The sequence below is a fragment of the Rhinopithecus bieti genome, unplaced genomic scaffold, assembly GCF_001698545.2.
Source record: "Rhinopithecus bieti isolate Rb0 unplaced genomic scaffold, ASM169854v2 scaffold_21412, whole genome shotgun sequence".
NCBI classification, from domain to species: domain Eukaryota; kingdom Metazoa; phylum Chordata; class Mammalia; order Primates; family Cercopithecidae; genus Rhinopithecus; species Rhinopithecus bieti.
This window is the reverse complement of record NW_016811643.1, coordinates 2,613,581-2,624,789: the sequence shown is the minus strand read 5'-3', so window position 1 is coordinate 2,624,789 and position 11,209 is coordinate 2,613,581. Positions and strand designations below refer to the sequence as shown.

Below are 11,209 nucleotides of genomic sequence, written 5' to 3'. Positions count from 1 at the left end.
TTGTTGCTTTTGGTGTTTTAGACATGAAGTCCTTGCCCATGCCTATGTCCTGAATGGTACTACCTAGATTTTCTTCTAGGGTTTTTATGGTATTAGGTCTAACATTTAAGTCTCTAATCCATCTTGAATTAATCTTCGTATAAGGGGTAAGGAAAGGATCCAGTTTCAGCTTTCTACTTATGGCTAGCCAATTTTCCCAGCACCATTTATTAAATAGGGAATCCTTTCCCCATTTCTTGTTTCTCTCAGGTTTGTCAAAGATCAGATGGCTGTAGATGTGCGGTATTATTTCTGAGGACTCTGTTCTGTTCCATTGGTCTATATCTCTTTTCATGATCTACATTTTACATGTATGCACATATTTCTATGACCAGGTTTATCACTACACATTCTCTAGGACTGTAGCAATTCTGATAAGATGCTCTCAAAAGAACACTTGCCTAGCAACGGCATCTCCACCAATGAACTGATGCTAATTCTAGCTTTGAGCCTCCAGAATAAATGAACTCTGTCTTCAAGTAGCTTACGTAACTTCTCCTTGCCAGTAAAAATTTCCCTTTAACCTTTGGCTTGATGTACCTGTACCTATGGCTTGCTATAGCTGTGCTTCCCAGATTATAATCCTTTTTGCTTACTCCCAAATAAACTCAACATATTAGGATATATTTTTCTCTGATGTCTCTTTTAGCCTGACGAGTGAAAAGAATAAGATGGTGGGAGCAGGATAGAGATGATGGAGGGGAGTGACACTTCTCTGAGTTCATGTTTTGTACAGATCTGTTCTGACTTTTAGAACCATGTTAATGTTTCATGTACTCGGTTTTTTTAGTAAATACAATCAACAAGGCTAAAAGGAGGAAACTCTAGCATTGAATACATACGGAAGCAAATGAACCGAACTGTAGGTTAAGTGAATAACAAAACACGGTGTGGGTAGGGGGTGATAATGGAAGTTTTGAACCAGTACTTTGCCTCTGTATTCTCAGGCTAGGGCAAAATTCTGGGTTAACAATTCTGAAACTACATTCTGTATATTCTAGGATTAAGCAAATAAGTAATATACTGTGGGTACCTGAAACTAGGTTTTTCACTGTTGGAGAAGGAAATTAGATATATGGAAAAGGAGAAGGTTAAAATGAACCCTAGAGCGTTGCATTGGAATTGGTAGTATCAGTATGAACTCATGGTTTTTAAGGAAGATAGGTAAGTAGGTAGTCAGACAGAAGAATGGATGTGTATGTGTGTCTGTGTGTGTGTGTGTGTGTGTGTGTGTTTATTTACATAATACATGTACTACATGCACATGTGTATATGTATGACAGGGCCTAGAAATAACAACACTCTGGCAATGAACAGACCTATTCCAGCTTTGGCACCAGCTTGAGGATGGCCGTCAGCTGCAGCCATGGTCTAGCTTGTGGCCAGACACACTCCAGTTGTTGCCAGCCCCTCCCTCACCCCACCCACTATTCCTTGTCCTCAGGACTGACCCAGGAGTTTGTCTCTTTGAGTCAGCCAAGGAAGACTGGCTCTGACGTAAGTCCTGCTCAAGGGGCCCAGCATAAAACAGAGGAGGGAGGCCTCCAAATACAGTGGGCAGCGCTGTTCCATTTTTCTCATGTTGTGCTGGGCCCTGAATCAGGGAGGAGCCAGCTTCCAGGAGGTGAGGTTTTCAGGACAGCAGAGGGGCTGGTATGCGGGAAGTGTCCTCAGACTCAGGAGTAAATGCTGGGTAGGTCGTTGTGGGGGTCGGAGGGGAGGTTCTTGGCCAATCAAATGTGACATTTTTTTAAAATTGCCTGAGGCAAGAGGATCACTTGAGCCCAGGAGCTGTGATCACACCAATGCACACCAGCATGGGTGACAGAGTAAGACCCTGTCTCAAATAAAATAAAAATAAAAGTAAATTGCCCACCCCATCTCATTTTTCCTCTATTGGTAGTAATGCTTCTGCAAGCGAGTACCTATGCAACCATTTAGAGGGAGCACAAATGGGAGAAGAGCCTACCTTCTCTGCCTCAAGGCTGGCAGTGGTGAGAAGCAGCCCCAGATTCAGACTGGGGGTGTGAGCACTGAAAGCAAAAATAATATCATAATCCTAAGAATCAAAACAGTAAGCAGGAAGTCTTTGTAGTCAGAAAGTTCTGGTAAATCTGAAGGACTCCCAGCTCTGGGGCAGCTGGACACAGCGATTTCCCTAACACCTGGCAGAAGCTCAGAGCAAAGAAGCATCCCCGCACATGCTGGCCCGCACCAGTCTGCCCATATGTCTTCCTGGATGCCGGTGTGGGGGTGAAGAGATAGAACCAGAGTTTCTCCAAATGTCTGTATGAGCAGCAAACTGCCTTCTACACACATACCCCTAAGAGCCCTCTGAATCATGGACCTGGGAGAGGAACTTTCATTCCTTTGTTTGAGTATCGTAGTAAGGGCAGTGCACAGACTTCAAGTCTTGGAAAGCACAGAGTTTTAATTATGCTCCTCCACAGCCACAATAGGGCCTGGCACAGAGTTGGCTTGAGAAGAATCACCAGCCTCTACCCTGTCTGGATCTCACTTCCCTACAGAGGCCTTAGATCCAAAAACAGCCATGACTTCTTTGTACCCCATCACCCAATTCAGGTCTCAAACCTTCCTGTCATCTCACTGACCTGCCAAACAAGTCTGACTTAAAGATCTAACCTTTCGCTAGAGGGTTTTAGGCTTTCAGTGTAAATAATTCTGTGGCATGACCAGACTGAATTCAACTGCCCATGGCCCCCGCAGTAACAGACCAAGCCCACCCCAAACCTGCCTACATAGAAGTGTGCACACACACAGACAGGGGAGACAAGGGGAATGGGAGGATCTGTAGCTGAAGGATGACCCACAGCTGCTGTGGGACAGCAGTGGCTGCAGCATGAGGACAGCTCTGGAAGAATTGACTCAGGTCAGCCAAGCCAAAGGCCAATCAGACTTCCTTACCATGAAAGAGGACGCTAGGAGTCAGTGGGGTGGACCTTTAGGATAATCTCAATGGAAGGGAAGATTCTGCCCAGAGAGAGGAACCAAGGTCTCACTTGGACTCACCACCCCATGGAAGGGAAGTCTCTTCCAGCAAAGAACTGCATCCTGACAATCCTGTCTTTCTCTCTGAGCTGTCACCCCCACCACAATCTGCTCCCAGTCACTTCATGAGAGTCCTCTGGGCATTGGAGTCTTCCTGGAACCCTGGACACCAACCCCTGCCAGAGCCACAGCCCTCAGCCTCTGGGCTACTAATTTCAGGCCACACCATGCTGTTCCCCTCTCTCAAATTGAGAACATCAGTAGCTTCAGAAGAAATTATTCCCACACCCCCTGCTTAAAGGAACACAGGGAGGCTGAGGGAGGAGCAGAGGTGACAGAGGAAAAGAGGTTGTCTCCCGGAAGTACGCTCCAGACCCCCAAAGGACACACCAGCCCTCAGATGAAGGACTCCCACACCACCAAGCCCTCCGCAGCCCTGAAGCCCCCCAGACCCACTGACAGCAACAGGCAGCCAAGCTGGGAGAGCCAAGGTGATCCCAAATTACCACTGAGTCTTGATGAAATGGCCTGCCTGGAAAATGGCTTGCACCAAACCAAGAAAGCATGGCTTGTTCACCAGCTCTTACAAACTTCAATTTGCCTCCATTTTGGAAAACAGTTTTTCTCCAAATTTAACAACACAACTTACGGACCAGGTAGCTGATTCCAGCCCCATCCCCCGTACCCAGATTCCTCCCTAGGGGCCTCCCCTTCATCACATAGCTTCCTGTGCCCACTCTAAGCCAAGATCGCATCCACGTGGCCCAGCTGTGCTGGGGCCCCAACCTCCCCAACCCTTTCTTACTGCCCCTACAGATTAACCCAAAAGTTGTTTCTCTTCTAAGAGACTTTTCCTACTGGTTTTTGATCAGGGGACCAGGGGCCACAAGAGGCTACATAGTCTCATGACCCCTCTCTGACAGCTTCCCCAGAAGAAGAGGCCCGAGGCCACCTCCTACTGAATTGCCACCTGCCCCACTGAGAACCTGAAGACTCACAAAGGCCTCTCCACTGGCCCAAAGGCAGAGTCAGAGCAGATGGTTCAGGAAATCTGCCCACTCCAGGGCCCTGCAGGCTCAAGGGCACCACTTGCTGTTTGAGGGGCTGCTGAGCATCCAATGAGATAAAATATGAAAGTGCTTTGTGAGCTGAAAAGCACCCTGCAGACACCGGAGGAGTTTGGGGGAATCCGGGACCATGATCGGTGCCGAACCAGCAAAGGAGGCACTCAGGAACCTCCCGGGAGAATTCTGCCCAGGATTGTGCCACCCAAAAAGGATTCTTGGGAAATGGGGTCCATGGCAGCGATGGAAGCAGGCCTGCCTGGCAGAGACATCCACGTGCAGCCACTGCCAGGAACAGGCCGCAGAGAGATGAGCTTTGGCAGGAACTGGCAGAGGGAAGCAGGGACTTCAGCCTGCCAAGTGCCCACAGAGGGGAGAGGAGGAACTGGATCCCAGCCTTGGCAGGAGTGAGCTCCCAGTAGGACTCGGCTCCCAGGAGTGAGGCAGGCAGCTGTGCCAGGTCTGGCAAAGGAAGGAGGGTAAGAAAGTGTTGGTCTGCAGTGCCACACTCATGGGCCTGCCCTCTGGCATAGGGGTCACCAGAGTCTCCTCTGGGATCTCCTATGGGCTGGATTTGGCACTCACGACCCTCTTCACTATAGCTGAGGAAGACTGCAGGCCTGCCAGGTTTTGCCCTCTGTCCCCACTGTGAAGAGGCCAGGCGCCCAGAGCAGAAATCTTCACCCTACTGTCCCCTTCCTTTACCAGGGGTGATTGTCAATATGCATAACGACTAATATCATTCACAGTGCAGGCACGGTTGCCACAAACCACCACGGGACAGTGATGCTGGGAGGCACCGTCCAGCAGACACAGCCTTGGGCCAGAAGTGTATATGGGGATTCCAGCACTGTCCCTGGGGAAGTGAATTCCCACCAAGGTCCAGGTGCACACCCTGGTCAAGAGGACACATAGGGACCAGGGTCAGAGCCCAGGGAATATGCTGGGCAGACAGTGTATGGGCCAGTGAGCACCAGCAGGATTCTAGGGCCAAGGTGGCTGGGGGCCACAGGGTGCCTGGAGCCTCAGCCATTTCCAAATGACACCGAGTGTTTCAGTATTTTAGTAACTGGCCCTGCCCTACCTGACACATAGTCTATCAAGCCTGCCTTTCCCACCTTGAGCTCTTCCTGACATCTACCACCTGTCTCCCACATGAGGGGCTCCCAGGGCACAGGACTGTAGAATGAGCCATCCAACCATCCTGTGGCCAGCTTCCTCAACCACCACACATTAACAACACTCCAGCCCTGGCCATGACCAAGTGCCTGTCCCTTCTTCGTATTTCTACCCTACTTACACTTTCATGGCCACAAGTTCATATGAGCCTTGCCACAAGAGCTGAGTTTGTAGCAACAAGTATTCCCTTTGGCAGGGACACTGTAGCCAACCCACCCATGGCCCTGCTCCCACCTCTGTAAAGCCTTGAGAGAACCTGAGGTTCATCAGGTCATCTTCCCACCCAAACCTCGCTCTGTTCTGTCCTACCCCCTGGTATATTACTCAGCCTTTCTTATCCAAGGCCTTCCTGCAGGCTGTAGTGTGAGGCATACTACACACTCTGCACCCAGACTTTCTCTTCTTCCTTCCTGCCTCACCTAGGCCTGGTTGCAGAAGGTGGTGGGGGTGTAGGGACACTCAATACTTGAAAGATTCCCTAAGGATTATTCCACCCAAGATACTAATAAGGATGGAGAACTGATCCTCCCAAGGCCACAGTGAATTTGAGACTGAGCAAGAAGGTACAGACCACATCTGACTCCTGTCTAGTTTGCTTTCTTCAGCAGGATAGACAAGAAGCCTACCTCTGCAAACCCAGGACACACCCTCCTCCCCTGAGCAAGAGAAAAGCCTCTCTTTTCAGCTCCTGCCAAGGTGTAGGCCCTTAGCATGCAATAGGCCAGTTGAAGGCCTCGGAAACAATGTAGGCTAAAGAGAGGGTCACCACGAGCAGACCTGCAAGTCTGTCTACGTGGAGAAGTGGTTTTGTTTGCTCTATTTGTCTTGGTTTTTTTTTTTGTGGAGGGGCAGCGGGGGGGTGGTGGTGTTGGAAGGGCAGTTCCACCAAAGTGGCTGACATTTTCCAGACAGCAACCTGGCCCCAGTGCCACCTCTGTACCTTCAGGAACACAGCGGCCATGATTGGCACTCAATGTGCCCAAGTTTACTGCATTGTAATGTATAAGAAGATACGATGATGGTTGCAATCTTAGAGGGTAGACTAGGTGCAGAGAGGGACAGGGGACTTGGGAACTGCCTCCCACTCCCCCTATAAAAATATCTGCCAGCTAACAATTTGGGCTGGGTGACTTATAAAGGAAAAAAGAAAGGACAATCTCTGCCTGACAGCCACAAAAGTGTTGCTGCTCATGCCAATACACTTCATTCCCTAATTCCAAAATGGCTAGCAAGGTCCCAAAACCAGACTTTCCTAAAAACAGTCTCTTTCAGAGTTATCATCCTAGTACAGGGTTCAGAAGAGGTCCTCAAAAGCAGCCAATCTTGGCTTCAGATGATGTTAATGATACTTTAAACAAAAACATGAAAGAATTCAAGTTCCTTTGTAATCCAAGCAACCCACACCTTGAGGTTGGCCTGCACATCTGAAAGGGAAATTGAAAACACTTTATAAAATACAGCATTTTAAAGAGTCAGGGAGGTACCAGAAACTTGGGACCAGAAACTTCCCTTTTAGCTAAGCTTTCTTGCCTTTTTCTAAACAGTGGTGAAGTCTTCTCTATACCACTCCAGTCTAACCTGACCCTGACTATGAGCACTTAGGGGTTGATGGGGAGTGGTTACTATTGTCAGGAATCCATCTTTTGTGGATTAAAGGTTTCTGTGCCCCCAAAATTCCTATGCTGAAGCCAGAATCCCCAATGTGGTATTACAAGGTGGGGCCTTTGGGAGGTAATTAGGTTTAGACTGGGTCAAGAGGGTGGGACCCTCATGATGGGATTAGTGCCCTTATAAGACAAGGAAGAGATCTCTTCCCAATGCAATCTGACCACACAAGCATCAGGCATCACAGTACAGAGGCAGCACAGTATAAAAGGGGTGAGGACTCGGGTATTGAGTAAAGATGAGCTATTTGCAGGCAGGTAGCATCATAGCTTTCTGGGCCAAGGCAATAACGATACAACAAAAAGGAAAAGCAGGCAGCAGATCCTGGACAGTTCAGGCCAAAGGGACCTCACAAGCACAGCCCCGCTCTATTAAGCAGTGAGCTCACGCTCCCACCAGGCCTGGTCCGCACACCAGCTGAGGCTGCCTCTCTCAGGAAAGAGAGGCTATTCAGAGAGCTACTGCACTACCTGAGACCCTCGGCTACTTCCACAGACGCAGCTAACAAGTGAAAGTAAACTTTAGGATGGTGCTTTCATAGTCAAGGATTAACTGGGTTTAAGGCTAGAACTGGAATTGGTCATTGAGTTTTAAAGACTGTTGCCAGATAATAAAGTTGAATAATGCGAAGCATTCAAAAATCTGAAGGCCCAAGACCTTTTCCTACAGCTGTTATCAGCCTCAGAGCACTCCTTCAAGATTTCGTTGCTATTAAAATAGCTGAGTGAGGAAGAATCAGGACCAGCGCGGCCCCGCGGTCCCTCCCTACTGACTCTCCACCCACTAACTTGCAGATCAACTGTGCTTTCCTCGATGGCACCCATCCCAGCCCCAGCTCAGGCCCGGGCGGTGAGACCAGCGAGCGACAGTCAGAGTAGCTCTTCCGCGCTCGACTACGGCTGGCTGCCCCGCCGGGCTCATTCCGTGGACTCGGGCGCCCCCGCGAGGCTGCGGGTGGCCGGCGCACCTGGCTGGGTCGCCCTCGGTCTCCGCAGCAAGTCCCCGCGGCCTGGCACTCCCTCTTGCGCCATCCGGTCTGCCGCCCTCTTCCCCCGGGCCTCGTCAGCGCGCGGCGGCTGTTTGCTAGGTCGCCAGGGTCCCTGGGGCCAAGTCGGCGGTGGCTGGCCGAACAGAGCTAACGAGACCCTAGGGAGGGCAGCTCCGGCAGCCGGGCCTTGGCAACCTGTCGTGCCGCCGCCGCCTCCGCGCAGGCCAGGCCGTGCCCCCAGGCCCCACACCAGCCCGCTGCCTGCTCCGCCGCCACCCTTCTCCCGGTCCCTGCCAGCCTGTCAGCGGAGGCCCCCACGAGCTGTACACAGGGCGCTTCCCCGCACTGCCCCGCGGCGAAGTCGCCGTAGAGGACTGGGCTGGGGGCAGAGGGGCGTCAGTCCAGCCCACTCCCAGTGCCCTCCCCAAACGCGCCCTTCCCCGCCCCTCCAAAAACCCGGGTGTGGCCGTCTCCTGCCTGGGGCCCTCAGTGAACGGAGGCCTCATCCATCGAAAAGGGAATGGCGAGGGGAGGGAAAGAGCCAGTCGCCCTCTGGCTCCCAGCCTGGGATGTGAGGTTGCTCCACTGACACACTAAAGTGAAGGGCCCCGGAGCTACCCACTGAGCTCCCCATCCGGTTGGGGAGAATAATGGTGTTATTTCATAGGGTGTCGCGGCAATAATAATCTAACGTTTATTGTCCATTTGCCAGGAATTAGGCTGTGTACATTACTCTAGTGACCTCATTTAGTTCTTACAACACTGTGATGGCCCCATCATGAGTGTACTTTTATTCCCATTTTACTTATGGGAAAACTGAGGCCTAGGTTCATATGACTTGACCTGAAGGCACACAGCCAGTGACAAAGCCAAAGCTCTTTACCCCAGTGTTTTCTCTTTTTAAATTATTTCTGGTACAGACAGGGTCTCTCTGTGTTGCCCAGGCTGGTCTCAAAGTCCTGGCCTCAAGTGATCCTCCCACCTTAGCCCCCCAAAGCACTAGGATTACAGGCATGAGCCACCACACCCGGCCTACCCCTGTGTTTGAGGAAGTGTCTTCCAGGAGTCACAACTCCTCAGAACAAGGGATTCCATGGCCAAATAATTTGGGGAAACACTGCGTGTTGTACTTCCCTCTGCTTTTGTGGGCTCTGACAACTGAGTTTAGTGAGTTTGAGTCTCTCCGAGAAGAAAACTGTTTAACTTGGTTTGATTCAGTGTTTTCCAAACTTATTTGAACAGAGAACACTTTTTAAAAAGACATCCCACAGGATCTAATAAGAATGTCTTTATAAAAAGTGTTCTCTGTGTACACTTTTAGACACACTTGTCTCCTCAGTCTCAGATGAAACAATAGCTGTGGAAGTCTTTGTACCCTAAAAAGTGCTGTAAAACTATGAGGGTATGTTTTATTGTTGCTAGTGTTATCATAATCATCTTCATTATTTTTAGAAATTCTGTCTGTAGCCTCCTGGGACTCCACTCTGTGGTGCTGAATAAGAATAACTAACATTTACTGAGCATTGCCTATGTGCCAAGCACTGTTCTAAGTGCCTTCCGTATATTAACTAATTTATTCCTTAAAACTACCCAGGTATTATGGCCACCTGAGGAAAAAAGACATAGAATCTGAGGATCCTATGAGTAATAGATGTAAAATCCTTAAAAGAAAGCCCTTACAAGTGCTACACAAGTACTTGCTATTATCATTATCCCCATTGTACAGAAGAGGAAACTGAGGCACAGAGCAGTTAAGTGACTTGCTCTAGACCACACTGATAGTAAGCGAGTTGGAACCCAGGCAGCCAGAGGCAGGGCCTGTCCTGGTACCCACTGTGGTATCCAACCTCTGTACTAGCCACGGAAAGAAAACCCCAGGTTTGCACCCTCATCAGCAAAGCCAGAATTTCCTGTGAGTGCCTCCTGTCTGTGTAGGACCTCCTCCCCCATCTGTCCATCATAACCACCACCACAAACACCCCCACAGGAAAAGAAGAGGGACAAAATTTGTGGTTAGACAACCCTGGATTGGATCCTGACCCAATAATTTACTGGCTGAGTAACCTTAGACAAGCAACTTAACCATCAGTTTCCTCTTCAGTAAAAAGAGAGCTTCATCTACCTCACAGCTTTGTGTGAGGATAGACTAACATTGTGGATATAAAGCACTTAACACAGGGCCCAATGCCTACCTCCACTTCTGCCTCCTCTGAGAAGCCTTCCTTGACTGTGCCTCCCTCCCCCTAGACAGGATCAAGGCCCCTCCGCTGTATTCCCCTGCTTATCCCCCACCTGAGCCTACCAAATCCTTGGTCTTGAAATTATGGCTTGATGTGTCTGTCTCCCTCACCTTCACAAAATTGAGCTCCAAAGATCGGTCTTCTTCACTGCTATATCCCCAGGTTCTAGCACTACCAAGCTCAGCACACAGTAGGAGCTCAATAAATGTTTGCTGACTGAATGACTGAATGATAACCAGAAGGATAGCTGATATTAATTATTGAGAGCCTGCACTAGGCCCAGTTCCAAACATTTCACATGAATTCTAACTCATTTAATACAACAATCATATGATGTAATTACTAGTGTTTTCCCATTTGAGGAAACTGAGGCACAGAGATATGCCTAGTAAACAGTGGAGACAGAATGTCCGCCCAGTCAGTCTGGCTTTAGAATCTGCAAGCTTAGGCGTAATAAGTGAGTGGACAGATGGGTGCCAGCCTACCGACCCTCACAGGGCTACCGAGAAGGCCAGATGACGCTAAAGTGCTGCATACACATGAAGCCTTCTTGTGACTAAGCCCTGGGAAAGGAAGGAGTTGCAGCTCAGGCCCTGCTTCTCCCTGGGCTTTTGTTTCCCATCTATGCAGTAAGGACTGGACTTGATAATATCAGGGCTCTTAACACTGTCAGTGATGCCCGTCTGTAGGCCTAGGGTGTTAACAGAGCAAGAGGGGAAAAAAAAAGTAGTTGAGCCGAGAGAGACCTATAAACAGTGGTTGCTAGGCCATCCTAGCCTGGAGCAGAGGGCAGGCCAGTGGCCAGCAGAGCCAGGAGGGGCCATGCAGCTTCCTCTGAGCACCTGGGTCAGAGCTGGCTCTCATTCACCAGGAGTGAGGGCGAGAGTCAAGGTCCTGTCCAGGCTAATATGATGCAATAATTAAGGACAATAATGATCATTTGAAAGGAACCAGCACTTTACAGTTTGTGTTATTTTCATCTAGGCCTCACGCCAAGCCTGTGATTATTATCACTGAGAGCTAAG

General features: G+C 49.6%; 1 long non-coding RNA gene across 1 annotated transcript in view; it reads right to left on the bottom strand.

Annotated features, from left to right (window-relative positions):
* Positions 1 to 8,463, bottom strand: part of LOC108543733 (uncharacterized) — a 14,854-nt gene extending 6,391 nt beyond the window's left edge. The window contains exon 1 of the long non-coding RNA XR_001889654.1: positions 8,401 to 8,463. This is a non-coding gene — a long non-coding RNA (uncharacterized LOC108543733). The remainder of the gene's footprint in view (positions 1 to 8,400) is intronic.
* Between the last annotated feature and the right edge of the window lie 2,746 nt (positions 8,464 to 11,209).